The 27,284-nt window shown below is 38.9% G+C and overlaps 1 long non-coding RNA gene across 1 annotated transcript; it reads left to right on the top strand.

The window, feature by feature from the left end:
* The first annotated feature begins 324 nt into the window (after nucleotides 1–324).
* On the top strand, nucleotides 325–27,020 carry LOC131480940 (uncharacterized). The gene is made up of 3 exons (XR_009245904.1): nucleotides 325–423; nucleotides 24,654–24,917; nucleotides 26,944–27,020. It is a non-coding gene; the product is annotated as an uncharacterized LOC131480940 (long non-coding RNA).
* The last annotated feature ends 264 nt before the right edge of the window (nucleotides 27,021–27,284 follow it).

The raw sequence follows: 27,284 nt of genomic DNA, 5'->3' as shown, positions 1-27,284 counted from the left end.
GATCCCAGCTCCCTGTTTGTGGCCTGGGAAGCCAGTGAAGGATGGCCCAAGTCCTTGGGACCCTGCACCCACATGGGATACCTGGAAGAAGCTCCTGGCTCCTGGCTCCTGGCTTCAGACTGGCTCAGTTCTGGCTGCTGCGGCCGCTTGAAAAGTCAATCGGTGAACAGAAGATCTTTCTGTTTCCCCTCCTTCTTACCATATATCTGCCTTTCCCAAAAAATTAATAAATCCTTTTTTAAAGGGGGGGGAATGAAGCTACAGATTATATAGGAGAAAGAGACCTTCGCCGAATGATGCAATTATTCCTTAAAAAACAGGAGCGTTCTAATCACGATCCTCATAAAGAGATAACCGATACTACTTTGCTCTTGTTGTGCAAACTGTCAAGGGCCAAACAAGGAGAAAACAGAAACTAAAGAGGTGAGCAGAACACCAAAAGCCGCTGAAACTCCCTGGGCTAAATCCACGAGTACTTGGGTTTTGGGGTGTGCGTGTGTCTTAAGATTTACTTATTTTTATTGGAAACGCAGACTTTACAGAGAGAAAGAGATACAGAGAGAAAGATCTTCCGTCCCCCGGTTCACACAGTAAGTGCTCACAACAGCTGTAGCTGAGCTGATCCAAAGCCAGAAGCTTCTTCCAGGTCTCCCAGGCGGGTGCAGGGTCCCAAGGCTTTGGGCCATCCTCCACTGCTTTCCCAGGCCACAAGCAGGGAGCTGGATGGGAAGTGGAGCAGCCAGGACCATGAACCGGTGCCCACATGAGATCCTGGTGCTTGAACGGCAAGGATTTAGCCTTTGAGCCATCGCACCAGGCCCAAGTTTTGGTTTTTTAAAGATTTCCGAAAGCTGGAGAGGACAGAGGACCATCAAAAAGGGGAGGAGAATTGAATAGAACCCTTGTATGGAAAAAAACTACAACCATAGAGCTCAGAAAAAAATTTTTAGAAACAAATCTTTGTCTTGTACATTCCACTCCAAATGTCAGCAAATTTAACTACCCATCCCGGACGTTTGGTACCGGGTGGAGAGGAACAAAATGAGATATTCAACCAATAATCAGTTCTTTTGTGGGCTTCCAGTCAGAATCCATTCTTTCTACTTGGAAAAAAAAAAGTATTCAAGTCAACAATTTAAATTAAAGTGGCCTCACTTTGGAATTTGTGTGGTGTGTGTGAACATGGAACATAAAATAACGAAGCTTAATATATTTAAGGAAAGTTTTTCTTTGAACATATGAGTATAGAGCAAAAGGAAAATGAATGTTGAAACTTAAAATAAATAAACTTCAATAATGGAAGAATTCAACAACTAAAATCCAAAATAAAGAATGAGTTTAACAGCTTCAAAACAGTCACATGAGTTAGATACCATCAACTTTCCGGTTTTTCAGCCACGAAAACATGAGGATGACGTTAAATAAATTGCCTGGCATCACAAAAGTAGTATTTCTGGGGAGTCATTTCTCAAATAAAGGCAGAAGATTCCAAATCAGTCATTTAACCTAAACTTAGGCTTATCACCTTAAATCCTTAAAATAATTGAAAACATTTGGTCTGTTTTTATTTACTCATTTAAAATCAGGGCAAGAAACAGGGGGAGAAAGAGAGAGAGAGAGAGATCCTCTATTCAATAATCAATTCTCCAAAAGATCCAGCAGCCAGCCTCGGGCTGGATGGGCAGTCAGGGCCCCGGAACTCCATGCTGGTCTCCCAGTGGGCTCAGGGACCGAGCACATTGGCCATCTTCGGCTGCCTTCCCAGGCAAAACAGACTAGTCAGAATTTGAAAAACCACCCCCATGTGGGATGTCAGCACTGCGTGCAACAACTTGGCTTCCTGTTTCCTGTGCCACAAGACTGGCTCCTGTTTTTGTATTTTAAGTGGAATTCTAAATGGATACTTTTAAAGTAATTAGTGATTGAAGGCTATTTTTCTAGGTAAAGTGAAACTTGAATGGTATTCATCTCTTTGACTGTTTAGATTATCAAGCTATAATTCATATATCATGATTCTGATTGAATAGCCTAGGTATTTATATGTGATAAAACATATTTATGCATTTACCTATTTTGGAGAAAAATTAAAGCAACTTCCAAGAAATGAAATCAATAGTACCAGTATATCAATAAAAATATATTTTAAAAAATTTAAAACTCTAATAATAAAAGATTAATTCTCAATAGGGAACTAGAAATAGCTAGGCACCTTGGAGGTTAACTATAAATAGTCTTGAGTGACACATGGTCTGCTAAGTAGGTTTGTTTTCCAAATAAAGATGCATTATGTGAAACCTCAGTTTACTTGTATATTCCAGTATGATTTTAGGGTACATTTTCAGAAGTTTCATTTGGAAATTTTCTCCAAACTTTTGGTACAATTTTCAGTTGTTTCTCATAGACAACTGATAGCTGGATATGCCATTTTTTACTTCATACTGTTTATATCAAGCTTACTTTTTAAGAGTGTTTCTATGGAATCAATTATGATGCTATCATCTCTCTGATTTAGTATGCTTCTCAGAATATAATTTTTCTGCATTTTAGTACATTTTTCCACTGTTTATTATCATGGGTAAAATGAATCTGAAGAGCATTTTACACAAAATTGCCTGGTTTCTGAAACTCAATACACTTTATAGTGCTTGAAATATTTCATTGTTCATGTTGGTCATTTTGCTTTCCTCAAAAAATAAACTTATATTGATTCATGATGTATCACACTCCTTTTCCATTACTCTAGCTAGGTATACTTTCAGATTCTTTTTCCAAAGTTTACTCTTAACTGAAGCATTAAATATAGCATGAGATGGAGTTTTGCGACTCCATCAAGAGAGTAACAATTTGCAGCCAAAGATATAGTTTCGTTTTTTATCACAGTATACATTCTGAATATCTTTAGATTTGTGTCAACTTGTTCCATCTCTTAAAGAAATGAGCTTCACTAATGTTGACAACTTACAATTCTCCACTTATAAATGCAAGAAGTATTTTGAAGAAAAGAGATATACTGTACTAGTGCCATTCTTCAGACAGGATTCACAGGTAAACCAGAAGCTGGAAAACAAGGTGGCAAGGAAAAATTATATTTTTTCCCAAGAAACTGAATAACTAGATGTTAGTCAGCCTTCTGGAATGCAGTCAGGAAAACCAAATAAGAAATGAGATGCAACTGAGAGGAAGATAGAAAAGACAGTTTAAAAGGGAAAAAAACATAGCGGTCAGTGGCTGTGGAGTAAGGAGAGGAGAAACACGTTGGCCCTTTATTGCATGGAGAGAAAAGCAATCATACTGGATACCAAAAGCCACAGGCTTAAAATTGCTTTGTTGAGGACACTGCTTTTTCTTCTAGAGTGAATCAAAGACCCACAGCTGAGATGAAAGAATTATTTAAATGTTAGCATATTGGAGAAGCTATTATAAGAATTCCAGCAGTATAGTAAGTTTGCACTGTGATTAATATTTAAATATCTCACTGTAATCTAAACATTTATTGTTCTGAATTATAGCTAACTCCTTCACACATACATGCATATCTTTGTATGATCGTGTTATGTAATTATAAATTCGGGAGGTAAATCATTTTATACCTATTATATATATGTCTACTTCCAACTCAAAAAAGTTAGTGAATAATTTTTAAATATTTGATAAACTTAATTTTGGTTAGTAACACATCAAATGAGATGTATCAAATGTGTCTTTAGATTTGCTGTTCAGAAAAGTAAAATAAAATACAGTATGTTATTGAAGGAAGCTCAAATTTAATCCTGATTGGTAAGAGATTTTCTTAGATTTTTTTTTCATTGTAAGTTTTTGGGCTTTCCATTTTGAATTTTAGTTAACAATGAAAGGAAACATGTAAAAATTTTAATAATGGAGATACTCTTAATGAAAAAATTATAGACTACATATTGGATGTCTTTTTTTTAACCGACATTAATTGTGTACTCACACAATTGGTGCACATAAAATATTCTGGCACAGAAATAAGAGCTGCTGTGTCCAAACAAGGATTGTAACTGCATTTCCCAAAATGCATAATAGCAAACATTTATTTACAGCTCTGCTAAAACCTAAAAGTGCATGTTACTTAAAAAAAAAAAAAAAACCCTTGCCAGTCTTGAAGGCGGGCAAAATACTGGGAATACTGAGCCACAAAGATTCAGGGCCTGAATACCCCCATAGGAGGCACTCTTACGGTGCTAAGTAATCAGACCCCAGCCTATTTCAAAAGCAATCCTAGAGAGCTGCATGCTTTCAACAGGTTTGTAAGAGGTGTGTAAGTGTTTATCATCTAGATTTCAAGCTACTGCAGACCAGTGAATTCATGTCTTAGTACCAAGGACAATGGCTAACAAGGGCCTTCATATAGAGAAGTGGTTGACCTGTGAAAGCTCGGAAGAATGGCTTAACACATATTAAGATCATCCTAGACCAAGATCAATGAAGACTAAGGCATGAATCTGAGTCCTATTAGAAAAGAAACAGTATGAATCAAAAAATACCATTACACATTACATGTACATATGCTGAAGTGTATATTACAGTATGCCAAACTGAGCTGCAGACTTAGCTCTGGTTCCAGCTCTGGTACTTTATGACTGTTTACCCTTGGATGAGCAAACTCGCCATTCTGTGTCTCAGTAACACTCTACTTGTGAAAGTTAACGTGTGCTCATTTGAAAATCCTTGCCCTGATACCACTTGAAATTCTTTCTTTATTTATTTATGTATTATTATTGGAAAGCCGGATACATAGTGGAGGAGAGACAGAGAGGAAGATCTTCCGACCGATGTTTCACTCCCCAAGTGAGCCACAACGGGCCGATGCGCGCCGATCCGAAGCCGGGAACCTGGAACCTCTTCCGGGTCTCCCACACGGATGCTGGGTCCCAAAGCTTTGGGCCGTCCTCAACTGCTTTCCCAGGCCACAAGCAGGGAGCTGGATGGGAAGTGGAGCTGCCGAGATTAGAACCGGCGCCCATATGGGATCCCGGGGCGTTCAAGGCGAGGACTTTATCCGCTAGGCCACGCCGCCGGGCCCACCACTTGAAATTCTTACACTCTTCCTTCTTTGGATTCTCTAGTATTCTGTTTTTGAACCAAATGAATAGGATATAGTTCATGGTTGTCATTCTCCAGTGTCACTTCAGTTACTTTCCAATAATGTCAATTTTTTACATAAATCCAAAGTTAATAAAACTCTACCAAAGTTATGAAACAAGTTCACTCAAGAGAGAAGGCCTAACAAGCCATTGTCTGCTCTAAAGTACTGCAGAAATAATGGCAAGGACTTTCAATATGTTTTGTTAGCTTTTATCTTCATAAGCAATTCTATAGGCAAGATATTGCCTGAAAGTATAGTAAAAGCACTATCTTTTATTATGACTTTTAGATGCAAGAATCTTGGATATCAAAAACTTAGAAATATCCCTTCCAGAGGATTCAATATAAAGAACATAGCACACAGGCTGACAACTTCCCAAGAACGTGTGTTAAATTTAATTAAAGAAAGCCATCTAATTGGTTCTCTTGAAGTGTTACTCAACGAAGCAAATTCCAGACTTTCTTACAAAAGACGTAAGAATCACAGCAAAACATGTGAGATTAGGTTGTACCCGTCTCATTGACATATCCGTCTTATTGACATACCCGTCTCACTGACATACCTGTCTCATTGACATACCTGTCTCATTGACATACCGTCATTTGGTAAGAGCAGATGCTATATCATTGTTACTGCCCATGACCTAAAGCTGTGTAAAAAAATCTTTATCAGGAATGTTTGTTGCTCTCTCTAAATATGTATTTAAAGCAATAGGATTTGATGGCATCAACCCTTTGGATACTACAAGTTTTAGAAAGAGGTGAGGACCCAGAAAATCTGAGTTTTAAAAATATACGGTGAAAAATAAATAAAACAATGGATAAGCCAGAAGTCTTTTCAAAACCAGAAAATGGTCTGCTGTGCCAAAGAGTTGAATGAGGTCTTGAGGCATCAAACTGGAAATGGCTCTGTTATGGATATTGACAAGCAGTTGGCAAAGTTATGGAGAAAATAAAGAAAATTATTAATTTCCAAGGATTAGGGGAGGGAAAATTAATATGAGAAGCACAGAGAATTCCTAGGGAAATGAAACCATTCCCTATGACACTCTGGGGTTGGATACATATCACGGTATATTTATCCAAACCCACAGAACACAAAGCACCAACAGAGAATCCTACTGTCAGTGATGTGCCAGTGTAGGCTCTATTTTTTCAAATGTACCCTGGGGACAGATATATTGGCACAGTAGATTAAAGTACTGCTTGGGATGCCCAAATACCATACCAGAGTTCCTGCTATCAAGTCCGGGAATATCAGATCCAGCTTCCTGATTTAAGTACCTGGATCCCTGCCACCCCCACAAGAGACTCAGAAAAGGTTTCTAGCTCCTAAGGTGATCAGGGTTAGATATGTAAATTTCACCACAAAGAGTTTAAAACTTGAGGCAAAATCTGAATTCTTTGGCTCTTCCAGTATTTATAAACAACAAAATTTTGATACAATTACACCAAGAATGAAACACTATCATCTTAATGTTAACCAACCAGGGTGGTCAGAAAGGAGTTGATAACTGTTTTCCTTATGTTGCACTTAAAGAGAAATGTTTACTCTTTTCTAAATTAATAATTCAGAATGTTATAAGTTGTAACCAATTAGCTGCAGTAATTTGCATTTTTATGTTTTTCATTAGTTTCCTTTGTTCTTTTCCATTGTTTCTGTAATGAAAACGCTGTCTGTCAAGGGTGAATTGCTTTTTTTTTTTTATTGGTTGGGTAATGAGCTTTCTTTAATTATCCGTTGGCCAATTTCACAGATTTCAAAGAAAATGTAGATGCTAATACTGAAAGACCAGAAAATCCCTGTATATGAGCCAGAGTTCTCCTGGAAAATAGAATCCATTTTATATACTCTTGAATATAAAGTAAATTTTTTATAAGGAATTGACTCAGGCAATTACGGAAGTAGACAAGCCCTATAATGTGTAGATAAGTCAGCCAGCTGGAGCCCCGGATGAGCCAAGGTGTTATTCCAGGCCAGATCTAAAGGCCTGAAAACCTTGAGGGTCAATGGCATAGTTTGTGGGAGCACCAGGCCCAAGACTCAGGAAAACCCAAGATTTTCTTGTCAGTTTGAAGACAACGACAGAAGCTGATCCCCCAATCTGGAAGTAGAAAGTTCTCTAACCTCTGACAGCATCAGCCTTTGTTCTAATTAGGTTGGCAACTCACTGCATACGGTCTTCCCATAATAAGAATGGCAACCTGCTTTCCACAGCCCACTAATTTCAATGTCAGTCTTATCCAAACACACCCACACACACAATGTATGTATTCATTTAATATTTGTCCAAATAGCTGGGCATCTTATGACCAATTAATTGTTTTATTATTTTCGGTTTTTTATCCATGATACATTTTTGTAGGTATAGGGTTCCCCCCACTTGCCCTCTCCTTTCTCTCTCTCCATTTTCCCCTCCCACCATTTACCCCCACATTATCACAGTAGTATGGTCCTTTCATAACAGCTATAAGGTTAGCATTCTGCTATTTAATTATATCATTGTAGGTATAGACAATGATAGAAAACCTAGTATTCTATTGTCCGGGTACATATAATTGTTTCATTAGTAGTCCTCCTTTTATTTGAGAGTAGAGATGCCTGTGACGTATCCTCACTTCCCAGGATGCCCCAAGTTAACTGACACACAAAATTAATCATCACTACATGTCATACTAAGCTTCATTCTCTACCTTGTTATTAAAATTACTTTTCAATTATTTTAAAAATACACTGGAAAGACATTTTTGTTTGTACCTGTATTTTGTTTCTGTTTATATTTATAGGATTATTTTTCTCAAAATGTCCCATGTGTTGAGCAAAGACTAATACTTGCCAAGAATCAACCATAAACTGCACAGTGCTGTATACTTGATCCATTTAATCCAAACTTCGGTAGTTTATGCCCAACCCCCAACCCCCAGAGCATTTCCAAAAGACAAATGGCAAATAACTGTTACCACATATGTGAAATCATGCATAAAAAATCACAATACATTTTTATTTTTAGGCTTGACCAACAAAGGCAAAAAGAACAAAGATGTGTGTGTTATATTATAAATCTGACAAGCTTTAAAAACATAACTTTATCATTATCATTAATAAATGTTAGTTATACTGGATTCTCCATTAACCATTTGTGGCTTTAATTATTAACTATTTAATTAGTATACTTTCACTCTAAGTGACCTGGGGGGTCTCCTATAATCGTCTAGATAGTTAAAACTGGTGAAGGCTGGTTGTAAATTTTTATAGACTTATGTCAGTAAAATAAAGCTTATGCATATTTATAGCACTAGAAAGGAAAAGAAGAGAAATATGGAATAAACCAAAATTCAAATGCAAAGTATCACACCCTTCACAAATATTACTTTAAAATTTATGACAGAACTAAATCTAAAATACAAAATTATAAATCTCCTAAAAGATGATGTAGGAGAAAATCTAGATTAGCTTGGATATAGTGACACAATTTTACATACAACATCAGCAGCATAATCCATGGAAGAAATGACTGATGTTGGGCTTTATTAAAATTAAAACCTCTCGTTGTCTGAAAGCATCAGTCAAGAGAATGAGAAGATAAGCCACAGACTGGGATCACATACATACAGAAGCTTATCTGCTAAAAGATTATTAGACAAAATACATAAAGAATTCTTAAAATTCAACCCCACAAAGACCAACCATCCAATCAATAATTGCGAAAGATCTGAACAGAATTTTTTACCAAAACAACTTGGGAATGGCAAACAAGCAAATGGGAAGCTGCTCCATGGCATGTAATCAAAGAGACTACATTAAAACAATGAGACATGACTACACCTTTATGAGAATGACTAAAACCCACCACACTGGCAATACCAAATGCTGTTGAGATGTGAGGTGACACAACTCTCACTGAAAGCTGGTGGGAATGAGAAGTGATACAGTCACTCAGACTAACAATTGAGTAACTTCTTCTGAAGCAAAATGCATTTTGAACATATGATCCAGCATTTACATGGCAAAAATATATTGACACAAAAACCTGCACAGGGATGTGTGTAACAGCTTTGTCCATAATCACCAAACATTGGAGGCAAACAACATGTCTTTCAGTAGGCCAGGGGTAAGCTGAGATATATCCATACGATGGAATATTATTCAGAAATGAGTTATCAGGCCATAAAAAGAACAAGGGAGGCATTTAAATACATGTGAAGGAAATCAATCTGAAAAGTCTATATACTGTGTGATTCCAACTATATGACATTCTTGAGAATGAAGAACTAGAGAAAACAATTTTTTAAGATTTGTTTACTGGAAATGCAGATTTACAGAGAGGAGAGACAGAAAGGTCTTCCATCCGCTGGTCCACTTGCAAAGTGGCCGCAATGGCTGGAGTCGAGCTGATCCAGAGCCAGGAGCAAGGAGTTTCTTCCAATCTACCTCAGGGATGCAGGGTCCCAAGGCTTTGAGCCATCCTCCACTGCTTTCCCAGGCCACAAGCAGGGAGCTGGATGGGACATAAAGCAGCTGGAACATGAACTGGCCCCCATATGGGATCATAGTGCATACAAGACAAGCATTTTAGCCACTAAGCCACTGCACCAGGCCCATAGGGAAAAATTTTTTTTTTTTTTTAATGAAACTCTATGGTTACCAGGGATTGGGTAGACAAGGGGTATATAAGTGAAGCAGAAAGGATTTTTAGGGTAATGAAAAGGCTCTGTATGACACCCTATGTCATTACACATTTGGATAGTACTTTTTCTCAAACGGTAAAATATAGCTCATGATTTCGTACTGTCATGAAATTGATTTTTTCATTCCTCATTCTAATTTTTGCAGATTTTCATCATTATTTCTTACTGTAATTTATATTCTGTTACTGATTGTAATAATTTTCTAGCTGCTCTGGTTGCCTTTAGACATCCTTCCTATTCACTTGGTCATAGGGCTGTCGTTTGGTCTTCCTGTTTCCCACTCTTGTCACAAGGTTAGGCTCTTTAGGAACTGTCAGTGATAAAACATCCTGTAAACTCCTTTGGGAGTGACTCAGAAATCCACCATGGACTGACTCTAATGTGGCCTTAGACAGCCTTTCCTTGTATTGTTTTCTATTACTTTTCTTTGTAAACCCCAGCTTCATAAATCATGTAAAACTACTCTGCATGAATTCCTCATCCTTTTCTGTCACTGTGTCTTTAGTCAATTTGTTTGCTTGGTGTGGTAAATTCACTCACCCTCCATCCTTCATGATGTAGCCTGCCGAGGGACTGAGCTTAAGCTGAGTTCTAGAGGCAAACTGCACATCACTTACTAGACAGTCATTTAACCTCACTAGGCTCTGTTTTCCTTCTGGAGAAACAGGAAAAAGAGGAGAGGAAAAATAATGGCTCACTTTGTAGGAATTAATATATGCTCAACATAATGTAAACGTGGTTAGCAATTAATAAAGCTTGATGATCATAGTAACCATCCCACTCTTATTGTCATTTTCTCTAATATCTCCAATGGAAATCGCTGCTTCCTCCTCGTTGTCCTTCTCTGACACATTTGCATCACTTCCTGTCAGAGGAGGGAACACAAGTCTCAACTTATCACTACAACCCCAACTCAATAATTCTCACACATTTGACATTAAGTTGAATGAACCAACTGTTGGTTGTCAGGTTGCATGCAACCATGCTGAGGGAAAGGGGGTATTTGCCACTCTTTCTTATAAGTTATTACCCAATCCCAGTTGTTGAACTTGTTTCATGGTTTCTCACTTAAGGCAATGTATAATAATGGAGTACTGGGGTCTATCATATACAGACGTGGGGGTATAATGGAACATGCATCCCTGCTTCCAGATGAAAGATGGATTTCTAATGAAACTGTTGGACATGTGTAGACAATGAGACGCTGGACTCTCTGATATTGTCTGTACCAACAATGTTGGGGTACACTTAAATAAGAAACTGATAGAATTATGATTCCTTATAAAGGACTACACTATTGTAACAAAGTGGGAAAAATCTGACAGGGGGTGGGAGTTGGGGGGAAATCCCAGCCTACACAAAATTGTACCACATAATTCAAAATAAAAATACATCAAAAAAATAATAAGTTATTATCCATATAGCAACCTGGAGAAAAAATTATGAAAACTCTAAGATTATCACCATACTTCATCCTTGCATGGATTCTCTTTTTGCATTCATTATTATTCTGCAACAGAAATAAAATTATCTGCACAAAATAGCTGTAAAAAGGAGCCATTCAAATATGGCCAACAACTTTATTCTTTGCTGCATAACAGCAAAAAAAAAAAAAATCTCAATGTCAACCAAGATCCACAGTGAGAGACTTTCATGATTGTTTTCTCCTTCTTGTAAATTTCTATCATAGTTTGCATCTGAATAATAGTGCCTTCATTCTACCATATATTATGGACATGCTCATTGCTTTGCTGTTAAAACAGAAGCTCCTATGATGATCAGCAACTATTTATTTATTTTCATCCCCTTTCAGTGTGCTAAGAATTTTAGGATTCATATGACATATGTGAAAAACAGAAAAGAAAATTTTAATTTGTACAGAGGCTAACAAATATTGAAATTGAAGGGCCTGGTGCCATAGCCTAGCAGCTAAGAAACCCACCTTGAACGCGTCGGTATTCCATAAGGGCATCAGTTGTAATCCCAGAAGCTCTGCTTCCCATCCAGCTCCCTGCTTGTGACCTGGGAAAGCAGTCGAGGATGGACCAAAGCCTTGGGACCCTGCACCCTTGTGGGATACCCAGAAGAGGATGCAGGTTCTTGGCTTCAGATCAGCACAGCGCCAGCCATTGCAGCCACTAGGAGAGTGAATCATCAGATGGAAGCTCTTCCTCTTTGTCTCTCCTCTTTGTATATCTGACTTTCCAATAAAAATACATAAATCTTTAAAAAAAAAGAAATTGAATGAAAGTACAGGAAGGATAACATTATATGGAAAGAGAGCCAAATAATATAAAATGTAGGCTGTATATGAAATAAAGAAGTATTCAGAAGGAGAAAATGAGAATAGATATTTAGCCTCATGATTTCAACACACACATTCCATATCACAACCCCAGGTTTAAATCCCAGCTTCAACTTCTGACATTTCCCAAAAACACGGACACTGGAAGGCAGCAAGCAGATGGTGTCTCACGTAATTGGCTTCCTGCTAGGCGCATGAGCGACGCGGATTGAGTTCTTTCCTCTTTGTTCCAGTCCCAGTTAAGCCCAAGCTCTTACAAGCATTTGGTGAGTAAAACAGCAGATGACAGCTCAATCTCTCTCTCTCTCTCTCTCTCTCTCTCTCTCTCTCTCTCTCTCTCTCTCTCTCTCTCTCTCTGTTTTTGTCTCTCCCCTTTCAATTACGTTGTTTTAAAAAAACTCAAGCAAGAAAGAGAAGAGAGGGGAAGAGAAGGGCATGGGAAGAGAAATATATTGTTAGAATTATATCTATGAGCTACAGCGATTCTGTTTTCTTTGTATTAACATCACATTAAGAGAAGTTTTAAATGTCAAGACAAAGTTCTTACAATAGCTTAGAAAAGAAACATGAACTTGGAATTTGATCTAAATAGTTTTAACCACATTTTTATCACTCACTAGATATTTAACTTGAATACATTATTTAAACATTGAGTTCTCAATCATATCATATGTAAGTATAATGTATGCTGCAGTATTAAAACAAGGCTGCAGCTCCTGATGGTGAGCACGAGAGCTGGGGCTGGGAGTGGGCCAAGTTGGGCAAGGATGCAACACCTTGTAGACTGGGTCTAGAGGCCTAGGGGTGGCTAGGCTGACCAGTTCACAGCATCTGCTGACACACGTGAGAGCCAGGATGAGGGCATAGATTGGACCAGGCTGGACTGCAACAACCGCCAGTTCACATGAGAGTCTAGGCTGGGCCAAGCTGCTGCACATACTGGCAGAGCAGGAACTAAGACTGGGTTGGGCTGAACCAGGCTGCAGCACCTGCCAGTGAGTGCTGGGACTGGGGGCTGGGGGCAGGCCATGTCAGACCCTCCCACAGCACCTACTGGCACATGCAAGATCTGGGGCTAGGAATAGGCTTGGTAGGTGAACTGCGGAGACTCCTAGGCTAGGCTGAAGCTCTTGTTGGTGAGCACAAGAACTAGAGCTGGGGGTGGGACAGGTTGGAAAAGGCTGAAGCACCCATTGGCAAGCATGGAGGATGGGTCGGATAAGGAGGGGCAGAGCTAGACCACAGCACCCATGTGTGTGCGTGGGAGCTGGACAGCATGTGGGACAGGACAGACTAGGCCACAGCACTTGCCAGGACACACATAAACCAGGGCTAGAGACAAACCTGATGGGATTATTGGGGATTGCTCCAACCAGGCTGCAGTGCCTGCTGGTGTGCCTTAGGACCAGGTCTGTGGCACACTGGACTGGGCTTGGCTACAACACTCACTGGTTTGCATGAGAGATGGGAATGGAACTGATCAGGCAGTGGCATTGACTGGTATGTGCACTGACTGGTACAAGTGACCAACCGAACCTGACCCTGCACTAGATGGTACACTCAAGAGTCAGGTCTGAGACTCCCCAAGCGAGGTTCATGGGGAACTCCACAACTAGACCACTGCATTCAAATTCCAGCCTCAGGGAAAATCATAATATACATGATCCAACCTTGGAGCGCAAGTACCAGGATTAGGCCTTCTCAAGTGCTGTCACCATAAAATAAAGACCCAGATGCACACGAAAAACATGACAATCAACCCATCTAAGCCAACAGAAGATATCATGTACCTCATCAAAAGATTTTCTCAACCCTGGTATGACGAAGCGGACAGCATCTCAGAACTACCAAGACCACGCAAGCAGCACCCTCAGAACATTCTTCTCCACATCAAGTCTCTAAGGCGACAACAAACGAGCATCTCCATCCTCGGGCACTGACTGCAATAATATGAGGTAAAATGGTGTGGGGGTGGGGCATGGAAGTAAGAGGGGAGACATAGACCATAACAAAGACAGGAGAAAAACATAGTATGTTTGTGAAAGTATTTTATGTTTCTCTGCAGAAATACTCATCACATGTTCCTTGTAGCCATAAGATGTATTTCAAGTCTTTTTCCCCTCCCTTCCAACCATTTTCTTCTCTGACCTTCCCCAACTATAGCTTTTGTACTTATTTTAACAATAACCAGAGCAGACAGGCCCCTGCTTTGAAATAAGCTGGTCCCCTTAGTTGAGTGGAGATTTAGAGTGAACCCACTATAATACTGACCAAGTAACTTATTTCCCATAATGGCAAATACACCAGACCACAAATATAAGTGCCATTGAAGCCCCAAAGCTAAATCCAAGTTGACTATAATAAAGTAAATTTAATCAATCAAAACAAGCTATAACTATTACAATGTATTATTGTATTACATTATTGTGTTATATGTTATTGCTGTTTTATTACTTATTTGAATAGAACTTAAATAAGCTGTTGTGGGGGAAAACTACTTAAGAGGATACTTATGAAAAAATAATTTCATCAGCAGAATGTGAAAATTAGAGTTAAAATTTTAAATATAAAAGTATACTATTAAAATTTGGGTTACCAGTTCACATAGGTTGAAAAAGTGATTAATTAGTGCATAGATGAGCAATTATAAGAATTTTTTGAAATGCTTAAGCCTGTTAATAAATGTTATAATGATATCTAATAAAGTCAAATAAAGCTATATTTATTTATTAGTGTCCCTTTAAAACTAAAAACAAAAGTTTATTCCAGAATGATGAGCTAAATGGAGTCTTTACTCTTACTAAATGCATCCTAATCTTTTTGCTTTTGGTATTCAGTGGATCCGTAATCAATGCATAAAATGTGTTTATTCCAAACTTGACATATCCAATGATTAAATTCTGCCACATAATCAATATAATCTTTAGTATATGCAATAATATAATAGAATTTAATTCTATTTCTAACACATACACACTATGCTAAGCAGTGTATATGCATTATCTCATCAGAAAGGCTGGACTAGCCACACATAGTTAAGTCATATGTTTCACCTAAAACAATTGTTATTTTTGTCTCCTAAAATGTTCCATGAGTTGTGTGACAGTCAAAAATATTGGTGAGATTCAAACTGTCTCATTTATTAATCATGAGTTAATGGTTTGGAATTAAAGCACAATCTTTTAAGCCAAACAAACAAAAAATTAGCTTATTAGCCTGGAATGTAAACAGAGAGCTCATTAACTGGCTACTGTGTTTTCCTGCTGCTGTATTTTGTCTTTAGTTAGCACACAGAATGTATAACATGAATAGAGTACGTTGGCTTTCCCAGGAAGAAAATAGATGAAATCTCTCGGCTCTGATCAAGTCCTCCACATCCCTACCAGCCCCACGTCTAACCACACAGTGTTCCAAGATGTTCTAGTGGGTTGAGACAACGCATTCACCTTGCCTCAGTAACAGAAGTCTGCACCTTTTTTTGTGACCACAGAAAACCTTGGCTATCTCCTTTGCAGACGTCTGCTGCTGCTGACCAGCTTGATCAGGCACCAGCCTACGAGTGATGTTACCCAAATACATCAGGACAAATGGAAAAACATGGAAAATGTCACTTGTAATGGCAGGTTAGCAAGTATCATTTCTGCACATAAAGAACAGGAACATTTACTATCTGACTTTTCATTCATTGGTGAATTGCTGTAGAAAGGCACAAGATAGATGGTCATAATATGAGAAAACAAATATTTGCTTTCAGTTGCAGTTATTTCTTCTCTGCTTTCTCTTCTGACATCTGTTTCTCAACAGTAGGTTTTAGAATTATAGTACAGAGGAATCGCTTCTCGGCCTTTTGGCTAAGATCAAGTGTAGAATTATAGTACAGATACTTAACAGGGCTCCGTTCCTCAGAGAAAAACAACAAAAATTAAGCCTGAGGGTTCCAATTAGCTTTATTACAGGGCCTGGAAATAAGACTGTATTACTGGAAAAATGCTCCAAGATATTGCTCTTTGAATCAGAATTATTAGCATTTAAATGGAGAAAATTATATTGCCCACGTGCATATTCACTCCAAAAATCTACAGAAAGTAAGGGTAAGGTCAAAGCCTATAAACTTCATAATGATATTGACCTGTGAGTTCAAACACGGTACTTATTTTGAAACTGACCGGAAGTGGTGAACAAGCATGTGGTGTTAAATTGCAACTAAACTTAAGATTCATGAGATAGATCTCCACTCTATATTTCCCTGATTTCTCTCATCATTACAGGTGTCAATGTACTCCCTTCTACTTTTAAGAAAAACAACCTGATATTGAAATATCCTAGAACATAAACTTGTCAAATTTCAGAAATGCATTTATAGGAGCAGTGGCGGGATTTTTAAATACATGCAAATTCCAATAATTAGCATCTTGGCATAGCACTTTCTATGTACTAGCAATAACATTTATTCCACATAATGAAGTCACAAGCTTGCCTGCTAAGTACACAGACATGCTGTCCATCTGTGAGTTTGATAAAGTATCTTATTCTTAGGGATGTATTTACTTCTATTTGAAAGGCAGATTTACAGAGAGGAGGGAAAGACAGACAAGGTCTTCCATCGACTGGTTTACTCCCCAAATGGCTGTAATACCCAGAGCTGAACTGAATCAAAGCTGGGAACCGGGAGCTTCTTTTGGGTCTCATATGTCGTTGCAGGAACCCAAGGACTTGGACCAGCCTCTTCTGCTTTCCTAGCCAAAAGCGGGGGGCTGGATCGTAAGTGGAGCAACCAGGATGCAAACTGGTATTCCTGTGGGATACTGATGCTACCTCCTATGCCACCGTCTCTAGTTTCTGGCTGGACTTAAAGTCTCCATGATGAAAGCATATTGATTGACTCACACACTGAAGGAGAATGTTTCACCAGGAAAACGCAAATTACAAATTCCAGGGGACTCTGGTGTGATTATCCCTGGGATAATCCCTGGGTAAACATTCCTGTGGGTCCTTTCAGTGTCTCAGTGGATGGTTGGAACCAGAAGAATCCATCGCACAGTTGGAAACCCCATGCTAGGGGCCTGAAGGCCACATAAGTGTAAAGAAAACAACTAATAACATAGCAGAGTATCTGTTATTCTATTAAGATGCTCACAAAAATTACCTTGGAAAAGATGGCCCAGCTTAACAAATATAGATACAAGACATCCAGATGCTTCAACTAATTTGAATTTCAAATTAAGCTACCACAGAGGTTTTTTGCTTTTTTTTTTTTTTTACTTTTTTTAGTAGAAGTATGTTCCCTGAAATACTTTGTACATACATGTACATTTAGAATTCATTCAATTGCCTGAAGATCAAATTGAAATAGTCATGTTTTATCTGCTATTCCTCTTGCATCTTGAAATGGTTCCTGTTTCAGCTTGAGTTACATTTTCAGTCCAGTTTTATCACAGCAGTGATTTGAAAGAATGGGCCCTGCAACAGCATTAGCTGGGAGGCTGTTGGGATTTCAGAGCAAGCCACTGGCACTGCTTTGGAGACAACTACATCCGTATCAGAATGTCTGGGTTTGAGTAGCAGTCAATCCAATGCTGACCCAGTTTCTTGTTTAAAGAAAGAAAAAAACAAAAAAATACCCTAGGAAGCAACAGATGACGACTCAAGTACTTCGGTTCCTGCCACCTACATGGGACACCTGAATTTCACCAATATGGGACTCTGCATTAGGCCAGCTCTAATCCTGTTGCTGTGGGTATTTGGAAACTGAACCGGTGAATATAAGACCTCTCTCTCTCATTTTCCATCAAATAAATAAATAATTTAAATGGGAAAAATGTTATCACCATACAGACCTGCTCTAAGAATCAGTTCCAGCAATTACCCCCTGACCATGACCCCAGGAAATTCTGCTCCATGCTTTCATTGGACAGTCAGATTCCCAGAGCAACAAAATACTCCTGAATTCTAAAGGCCAGGAGAGAAATGACTAAAAGAGAAGAGCTTGGATTTGGGAGTTTATGAAAAAAGGGCAATGAGAAACAGCCCCACACACATCAGCAGCATTAAAAGCATAGTGAGGTTTTTAACATTTTGCAATGTGACTGTGCCCACTAGGTTTTATTTCTGTCATTTACTAGTTCCCTCCAGCAATTATTAGTAAAACAGTTATAATGAAAAGAATTTGAGAGCTTATCTTCAGGGACTCTTAAGATGGAAATACCAGCCAATTCTGAAGGGAGAGTACCTTAATAGAAAAAAAGTGAAGTCTTGGGCCTAGAGCCAAAAAAAAAAAAAGAAAGAAAGAAATGGTCTCCAAGGCCTGTCAATTGAGCCCTGGGGATTCGAAACAGAAAGATCCTCCATTTCTTCCAGGAGCATGTAGCTGAGCCATAAAGATGAACCCTGCTTATCTCTCTCTAGAAATGAAATACAGGGTCAGCTCTCTCTGTGTCCCTTGGGGCACCAGCCTGCAGTACTGAAGCGAGAAGGCTGTACCAGTGCCTCTGACTCACCACAATTCAGCTCAAGCTAACAATTAGACTGCTACAGAATTGGGGATGGGGTTGGGGACAGGGTCCTTCCTGTCCCTACATTTTCTGGAAGGCTGATCAGCTCCAGAACCTGCTCCACCTCCCATTTAGCAAAACCTGACTCGTTGATACTAATCAGGTCAAGCTCTCCTCTCCCTTCACAATTGCACAGTGAAAGAACAAGTTAACTGTAAAATTCCTCTTTGTTAAGTAGAGAGGGGCAGTGTATCCTAGAGATCAAAGACACCCGTCCTCCAGCTCTACTGTGTATTTAATAACTGCATCTCCTAGTATTTTCTCTGGAAGACATAGCCAATCCTAACACACACCTGGCAGTATTGCTGTGCATATTTAAAAACAAATGTTTTTATAAACTAGGCCAATACCTGACTCATAAGAAGGACTCAGTAAAGGTCAGCTAGTATTATTATTGCTAATTTTTACCACCACTGCTAATATTACTCTTAAGGACAGAGGTCATATTCTCTTGATTCAGGTTGCATATTGAAAGGAAGAAAAAAGACATAAGGTCAGACACATTAAAAAAAAATACTACGTTCTCTGGGTTGTGTCTCCCCGTAATTAGTTTATGCTTCTGAACAGTCGACTTAAAAGTTTATTAACTATACAGATTCTGGTTTTCCATGCCAAGCGTCTGGTTTGGTAGGCACAGTAGAGTGCCCACTGCAGGAGTTTCTGGCAGCTTCTGGGGGTTAGGAGACACCACTCTGGAACAGCAACCCTTCAAGACCCAGGCCACCGCAGCTTCTCCTACTGCTCATTCTTCCATCCCATCGATTTCTTCTTTCCACTTCAACGCTTAATCGATGCAGTGAATGGGTGATTTATTGTGAGACTCTCAGTTCTGCTGGTCTCAGAAGAAGATTTCTGACCAGGAACATGCATGGGTCATGACACTAAGTGCATGTGTTAAAGTATTTATTTACCATCTCTGGCATTTTTAAATATTACTTCCACCATTGCTAAGGAAATCGTATTATTTTACAGACAAGTGGAATTCCAAGGAGGTAAACATGTTGCCTTCCTTCATTCTACTACAAAATGTCAGAGCCATGGTTCAAAATTGTAAGATCACAGGGCTGAGGCCTCTTCCTCAGCCTGCTCTCTCCAATGGGAATGAGTTGGAGACGGGAAAAGCTTGAATCATCTGAAAAGATACATTTCTGGGCGTCCCCCCAAAAAATAATTCTAGTTCAACAGGCCTGCTATGACCTGGAAACCTGCCCTATAATAGGAAGTCCATGTAATTCTCACGCAAATGGTCTCAGCCTACAATTTTGCCAGCATTACTCAGCACAATTTATCTTACCTGGTTTGAATAAATTCCAATTATTTCCTTAAGTGATAGGCTTGTATTGCTTCTTCAATGTAAAGAAAAAAATCATATGATTAACTGTCACTGAGAAAATCTGAACACTAGTTATGGCCTCAAATGGCAGCTGATAGGTAACCAAAATCCCTTCAATCATAACTACAGAAGAGATACGACTCTGGGGAAAATTCATTGTTTTCAGAGTGGTGTTGTTGCTGCCTTTGATTTTTAGCCATGGTGCCAAGATGAAATATACTTCCTTTTGCATTATCTGGAAATTGCAAATTACATTACAGGTTCCTGAATGGAAGACACAGATTTTCTCATTTTTCTGCATTCTAAAAGAGCTACTAAATGCTATAAACATCCACAGTGCCAATGACAAATGAAAAGGAAATCACTAACATGTGCACACAGCATATGACAGCATCAATTAAAAGATAAATGCATAGAACCAGGAAAACAATGACCCCCACCTGCCTAACCTCAGAATCCGATCTGACCTTGATACACTTTTGCTTGTGAGCATTGATTGTGGATGTTCCTCCAAGACCTACGATGTTAACTCTCTTTGTACAAAGCACAAGTCACCATCCTGATCAATGGCCATAGGAAGACAAAGGAACCCTGGTCTTAAGGTATGACAGAGTCAAGACTAGAGGGATAGTGACATGTCCCTTTCGAGGAGCTAGCTCCAACCTTCTTGTTGCCCTCAAAAGCATCAAAATGGGTGGGCAGGTGACAGATGGAAAAGCTCAAGATTTAAACCAACTGTCTCAACCTTTTTCGCTCTCGGTTTCTTCATAAGTGAATTGGGTATAAAAGAGGAAATGGTGGAAGCCATTTCCTTCCTAATAGAATTGTTGTGATGATATCCTTTTTACGGAGCTCCTACCACAGTGTCTGGCACAACTGAAAGTACAAAATGCTGAAAATGCTGCCACTGTCATTCTGCCAACCATAAAGAAATTAGATTCTGAAAAGGCAGGAGAGCATAGCATAAAAGAAAAAGAAACTTAACTAGTAATCTCTAGAAAGCTTTAATAGTCACTATGTTGCTCACATTAGCAGTGTGCCTGGGTTTAAAATAAATAGTTGCATAATCCGATCATATAAAAGTATTAAAGTCATTTACAGACAAGGCAACCTGGTGAGTACACCTTTCATTAAGGTTTCAGGCAGCAAATTTTACCTCAATACAAATGAGTTCACATCAGGTACTTCCAAGGTGTCAATGTTCTCTACTCTAGCAAAGCTAAGAAAATCTGTTTATGTTCTTTTTGGAACAAACACCCACTAACTGGGAGTTAAAGATTCTCCCCGGCCCTCCTTTTCAGGTACAAAGCACTATTTATCTGATTAATGATCCAGATATCTGCAATAACTGCAAAGCCACCATCCTCTGCTTCCAACAGAGTCAGCTACTTCTGTCCAGGTTTTAAACGAATACCCCCATTCTGAAGGGGGTAGGGAATTCGGTAATTAGTAGTGCCAGCAGGTGTTTGCAGTTGCTGCTGTTCCTGGCAGTTGAGCATATGTGTCAGGTCCCTGTTGGGGGCAGGAAGAGGGTGAAATGAATGCTTCTCCCCAGCTCTAGCAAGGTCAGCTTTCTTGCAGAAAGAGCAAACTTTCTGAATCTGCACCAATTCTATCCTTGTTCATCCTTCGAAACCCACAGCTAATTTTGAATATTGGTTTTGGCACGTCCTCCTGTTCCCATTTACCAACACCTCCTTATAATGGCTTTCTCCAAATAGCTCCCTTGGAGTTTTCTGTGCTCTGGCTTTATGACCTGACATTCTACAACTAAAAACTCTTTATCTTGAATATTGCCACTTTCTCTCAGTCCCTACTTCCTGGATTTCAAGGAAATGCTTTGCCAGGCTGATAGAATAATTTTGTTGAGGTGTAATGAGTGCCCACATATTCCTACAAAGGGGTGGCATTCCCCATTAACCCCCCAACACAGTATTTTTCGAAGGTTTGCTGATAAATTGGATCTGTGGTGGGGGTTTGGGATGGTGATGTAGACAAAAATTGGTAGCATTTGCCAGTTTCCATAGTGTAAATACTTCCCCAATCAACGTCAAACTACACATTCTGACGAAGTTGGGAAGTACAGAACCAGCTCACACATGGCATGCATGAACTTCTGCATGCTCCGGGATACCAAATGACACAGCTGTTTCCTAAAGAGATTCTCAGGGAGAATATTATAACTAGATTTGGTTGATTTAAGAAATATTTTAAGACAAAGGAAAGAGTCTCACAGACTATATGAAACTGCATTGAGGACTTCTGGAAGATAACAAAATGAACTTGCTTGACTGATCTCTCCCAGGGAACCCTCTCTCTCTGGTTTCTTTTTTTTCATTTGGCACAATTTGTTATTCACATGAATTGGTTTTTTGTTGTTGTTGTTTGGTTTGGTTTTTTATTTCAGTTCATTTTATGACACAGTTTCATAGGTTCTGGGATTCCAACCCCTCCCCATGCTCTCTCCCCATGGTGGGTTTGAGACAGCCTATTTCTTCAGACAATCCATGGTAGTAAGGGATTATCTGGAGATTTCTTTCTCAGAATCAATAGATGCTGTCAATTGTGGTCATGTTGACCCCACACACCCCTACCTCCCACCTCAGGAGAAACCTACACAAAAACAACATCTCCTACAAATGAAGTCGGGCTTTGACCCTGTTAGCCTGTCTCCCATATGAGACGCTCCCTGTAGAGAAAGATGCTTGCGACTGTAGATATTAATGGACGGGCAGAATTAAGATAGGAGAATCTCAGAAAGGAAGCACCTGATGGAACATCCACTTAGCAGCTACTGCATCACTAAGACCATTTATCACTTATCAAATGCAATCAGTGTATCCTTAATGTTTTCTGAATGTTCAGGTCACCAGACAGCTTTTAAAAAATTAACAGGCGCAGATAGAGCTCTGTTCCTTAAAGGATGGCATATTTGTGCCTCTAGCTTCCTGCTTTTCAACTGCCTAGTGACATCTCAAGTCCCTAATTTTCTATTATTAAATTGTCAGCCGCTGTCTTTTACATCTTTGTGACACTGAGGGAGGGGAGCAGAGAGAGAGAGGAGGAAGAAAAGGGGAAGAACAGAAGGGAAGTGGCTCTAAGATATAGTTGAGTCAATGTCTTTATAAAAACAATCTTAGTAGAAAACTGAAAATCTAAGGTTATATAAAACCCTGCCATTTGAGGGCTTGTACATCTTTAGATGGGAACCTAAGTTTGATGAAATAAATAATAAATAAAAGTTGAGCCATTTAAACATTGTTGTCTTGTATTGTCCCAGGGCCAAAAACAGGATCTGCACATAGTAGGTCTTCAATAAATGGGTGTTGACTCAATACATCAATTCACTGGATTAACATCCATATCTTAAAATATTCTGCATAAATAAAACTAATACAGGACAAGGCGCTTTCAATTTCAAAAAAAAATGATCTTCTAAATTATAAAAAAATCAAAATATTTATCTAAACCTGCCTAAGAGCATGACGGGCTATGATACCGTGACTTGGGTTGGGGCTACTACCTGAAGGCTCTTGTGACTGGGAGGAAAAATCACGCTGGCTCTCAGTAATCAGTGAGTTTCCATCAGCCATTGATAGTGTTTTCTTTTGAGGAGGCTGCTGGGATCATTGCTCCATTGCCATGGAGCACATAGTCCGGATGGTCTTCTCATTGACAAAACAGGAAGGCAGCAAGAGACTGACAGCATTGGCAGAAGAGCAACACATGTCTTCTTCTGATATTGTAGGCTTAACTGTGCCGTTGGAACCCAAAGCATTTTGTGTGGCTACTTCATTCCATACTCTTTCCAGCAATTATTACACAGAACATGTATTTCAGAATGTTTCCTGTCTGGATTACATTGCCTGATGTCAGGAGCCCAACTGACAGATAGTATGGAATCTCCAAGGCCCCAGATGAGAGAGAGCAAATTGAGTATCAACTGTTTGAATGAAAAACAGAGGTGGGGAAATGAGGTTTTCTTAAAAAAAAAAAAAATTCAGAAACCTTGCATCACAGGATCTGCAGAATCCTTCATTTGATTTTCCTTTCTTGATTCAGAGAAAATACTGATTTTCTTTGAACATTAAACTTACATGTGTTCCCCCCTGTGAGGGTTATAAAGTCAGGTAAAACATTGTTCAACAAATACTTCCAGAACCTCTCCACTCTGCCATGCATGGGGCTAAAAGCTGGAGCTACAAACGTGAGTGTGAATAAGATACAATCCTTGCCTTCCTGGAGCTTCCCAGCCAGAACAGGAGTTCACTCAGAATTCCCTTTCTCCTTCAGTGCCAGGTGAGCTCCAGCAACTGAAACTCAGGGAACTTCTTTTCGACTACAAGTTTGAAAGACAATTTGATACAGGTCAAATTTCAGCCTTATTAGTTAAGGAGTGTTGACAAATGAACTAGAGAGGTACCCAAAGCAATTTTCTATAACATTATAACCTGTGTCTCTCCAGCCTCATGAGCAGAAGTTTACAGAAGCATAAATAGTGCACATCGTCTTGACTCTTCCTCCGCAAATACTCTCCTACTTACATCTGGGAATTCCCAAGGGTATCTCAGAATGAGGGCACAATCAGAACCCTCTTCCTGGCATATACTTCTCCTCTACCACCCACTTGACATCCATATCACTGAATATGTCTCTCCCATCACAGGTACCACTTCTTTCTTAGGAAGATTTGTGTCAGTGATGACTGAATCATTCCAAAAATGCCAATCCCTCCAGAACAAACAGTTCCTGGAGCTAAATTACATCACTCTGCATGTATGGGACACATCTCAGAGCCCTCATGGAAATTTGTTCTTTGCTTCCTGCATATAGTGAGGTCAACCACTGGCTGGCATGGCTGAAGTTCAAACTGGAGCCCTTGAGGAACAAGCTGAATTCTGGATTGACTCCTGTGAAAAAGACAGAAAATGTATGTTTACTTCACAATTGTTTAAAAAATTCAGACCACATATAGAAGTTTCACATTGGGAATATGTTAAGAAGACATAGTCATTGTTTTTATAGAACTAGTAAGCTGAACAAAGAGAAAAATGTAATTACTAATTGAGACAAATGAATAGTTATGGAAATAAGGTATCCATAGGCCAATAAAAATGCAATGGTCTGGGATGAGACCAAGTATTTCTGATAATGTTTTGTTTTTATTTCATGTGTGAATGAGCGCAAAGCTATGTAGTTGGAACAAAACATCACACAGGTAATTCTTATAGCTCAGTGGGTCCCACAGAAGGGGGCACCCTGTGCATTCTCATCTTAGAGATAAGCCACAGACTATTGTTAGGTCATTAAAGAGGATTTGGAACTGCTCTCAATCTTCGTAACTCCAAAGATTATGCTGTGTTCTTTGTGTGTAAGCTTCAAGGTGTTAAGTCCTTCCATCCTGGTGCTGTCTGAAGACTTGATAATGCTTATAATTGCATTATAGTTTAGCAATTAAAAAAAACCCCACTAATCCAATGTCATCCACTGACAATGTTACCCAAGTAGATAGATATTGTCAATACCACTCTAGAAGCTATTTATTCATGTCAGTCTCTTGTGGAAGGAAATAAAACCCACTAAAATCAAAATAAGTTGTCTCCATTGCTTTCAACCTTAGCACACTACGTGAAGGAAGCTCAAGTCTTTTGACATGACTAGCTCTTCACTTGGCCACCAAATGATAATGAACTACCCTTGCAACTTCCCTGCATTTGCCAGCTCAAGTTCTATTCCTTCTTAGATCAAGCTCAGAGCAAATCAACAGTGGCTGTGCACATTAGCCAACACTACATTCAGTCATTTCCCAAGACCTTATGTCAATTAGCTACTTTAAAAATGTATCCCAGTGACTTCAATTGTAATTACAGAAAACTGTGGTAGCCACAACACATGTAACTCTTACCTTTAGAATGCAAGCTGTCCCCCTCAGTGCATCATCTATAACCATTTAGTAATCTATTGTATGATGTGCTGGACAAATGGATAAATCAATTCACATGTTCCTTGGTCACCAAGTGTTAGTACATTTATTAAACTATTTATTCAAATATATTAAAGTTGAGGTGGGCACTATGGCTCAGTGGGCTGAGTCACCACTTGGAACTCCTACATCCATATCAGATCACCATTTTAAGTCTAAGCTGCTACATTTCTAATCCATTTTTCTGCTAATGCTCTTGTGAAACAACAAATGATGGCTAAAGTACTTGATTTTTTTGTCATCCATGTGGGAGACCTGGATGAAATTCCTGTCTTCTGACTGCAGCCCGGCCCAGTCCTGGCTGCTGCAGACATTTCAAGGGCAAAGCAGCAGATGGAAGATATTTCTTTCTGTCTCTGTCTCTCTACTAACCTACCTATCTACCTATTTCTCTCCTAAATGAATATATCTTTCCAAAACTAAAAATATCATTATAAATTAGTATTAAATTGGATCCTCTCATGGACAAGGAAACTCTGAGTATGTAGGAAATCACAGATCTCATGCAAGTTATTTCTAGCGTTTTAATCCACTCAGCAAATTCTTGACTGAATACATGTTCCTTTAATAATGTTCATGATGTATAGCAAGATATTCCTGAGTATTTCAGTGAAAGTATGCCATTATTTTTAATTTTAAAAAAATGTTAAATTTTTCTTTACTTACTTGTTGGTGATCTGCACACACAAATCAAATTTTCTAAAACTGAACAGTACGTTTTTTTTTTTCTTTTTTATAGGGTCAGGGATTTCTCTCTTCGGCTCTCCCATTTCTCCTCCCCCCACCACTGAAACAGTGAGTTTCCAAGGAGCACATAGCTGCAATGGAAGTTAGATTTTAAAATAACGATGTGTGCAAGAAATATATAGATCAAATCATATGAGTGTAGTGTAATGATCAGTATTAAATATATTGATAAATATTATCAGAAATATAATTGATACTAAGTCAAATGATGTTATTATTACTATAGGTGCTTTGCAGTAGGAAAAACAACAACTCAAAAACATGATTCTATAAAGACACAAACCTGAATGTAGAAAAGCTAGACATGGTAAGTTCAAGAGAGAAAAATCTTGTAATAGCAGAATTGGATCTAAGGATCTCTCAATGCTATTCAACTCCCTCTTCTAGTCCATATTCATACTAAAAATAAGAGATTCGCATATTGTAGGGGAATCATTTCTGAAGATTCTAAAATCAGCTCTTTCACGTGGATCCTTGTAGCAAATTGAATAGGGAGCAACCTTTTTAATACTAGAGATATCTCCTTACTCACCTTAAAAAAAAAAACAACCTCTCATTCCTATTATC

Source organism: Ochotona princeps, chromosome 8, assembly GCF_030435755.1.
Source record: "Ochotona princeps isolate mOchPri1 chromosome 8, mOchPri1.hap1, whole genome shotgun sequence".
Taxonomy (NCBI): Eukaryota; Metazoa; Chordata; class Mammalia; order Lagomorpha; family Ochotonidae; genus Ochotona; species Ochotona princeps.
The sequence above is the reverse complement of the archived record's forward strand: the minus strand, read 5'-3'. Positions and strand labels throughout refer to the sequence as shown.